This window comes from Limulus polyphemus, unplaced genomic scaffold (assembly GCF_000517525.1).
Source record: "Limulus polyphemus unplaced genomic scaffold, Limulus_polyphemus-2.1.2 Scaffold372, whole genome shotgun sequence".
NCBI lineage: Eukaryota > Metazoa > Arthropoda > Merostomata > Xiphosura > Limulidae > Limulus > Limulus polyphemus.
The window spans coordinates 341,390-342,845 of NW_013665982.1; positions in this window are offsets into that span (position 1 = coordinate 341,390).

Consider the following 1,456-nt stretch of genomic DNA (forward strand, 5'->3'; position numbering starts at 1 on the left):
CAGGAAATATTTTTATAAGAACCGAATAAATGTTCGTAGGACGTTGATTCAAGAACCTGAATTACATTGTCTTGCCCATCACGTAAAATGATTAATAAATTTCACAAATAATTACAACAAGAACAAGCATCAAACATGTTCTTTTAGAACAATACCTAAGAAACTTCAAGTAAACAGATTTTGGTGTATAATGGCAATAGAACAACAACATTGGGCAGTGAGGGTGGTAAAGATAAAACTGGCATCAACATTCAAACATAATGCCTCATACAATGAGGCCCGGCATAACCAGATGGTTAGGTCGCACGACTCGCATTTGCTAGCGCAGATAGCCCTCGTGTAGCTTTGGGCGAAATCCATAACAAACAAACTCATACAATGAAATTTTAACAAAAGATGGATGGATTCTGACAAAAATAGTAATAAAATTATGAATACTGATTAAACAGTATTTTGGATTATTTTATGATTTCAGAAAAACTATTTCTAATATCGTTGTGAGATTTGTTTTCCCTAGAAATGAAAGTAAAAACTTGATTTATACTGATGAAGTTAGTGCAAATTACAAAGTTGTTCTAAGCGATATTTCATTATTGTTACCTCATATTAACAATAAGTTGAATATATGCAAAAATCTAAAGCTAATGTTGAAATCAGTTATTATAGTGTAAGAGTTACTAAAATAATGTTCAGAATGGATCAAGCAGTAAACACTATGAGGTCATAAAATTAAAAACATTTACGTTGTTCCCCAGTTTCAAGATAAGGAAAATAATCAAAACAGAATCAGTATGAATTTACATAAGTCTTTGGACATTGCTAAAGTACAAATGCTAAATTTAACGATAATCAAACAAATAAAACACAAAACAGTAATTATGAGGAGAAACTACAGCAAGAAAACACAACAACAAAAAAGTAAAATCAGTAATACGAACATAATAAAAAATGTATAATTTAAATGAAGACTGCACCTTGTTCAGTGTAGGAAAATGCTGTTTGATGTGGGGGAGGGGGGGTTATTTAATCAAAATTCCAGGTAAAAGAAGGAAGAAGCGGAAATCCACGCGATATGACAATAAGTAATAAAAGGACGAATGAAGTAGCATAGTGCGAAGAAGTTAAAGAGTGCTTAACCCCATGAGGTACCATATTAGTTTTATTGAGACGTTATTTTATATTATCATATTGCATGAACAACAACTGTTATGGTGTTAACTAGCTTAAGTGTGAGTTTCACCTTTTAATTTAATCATGTAAAACCAGATTTAGGGTAAGGATTAATAACACCACTATTTATTTTTTTCAACATCAACTATTTACTAAAATTATTATTTTTTAGTTTGATTAACTTTATATAAGGATAAAAAATATTTGAAGAATTATATATATATATATAATAACGAGACGTTAGTTACTAGTCAATTTAAACACTTTCCAAGCAAATTGACTTACA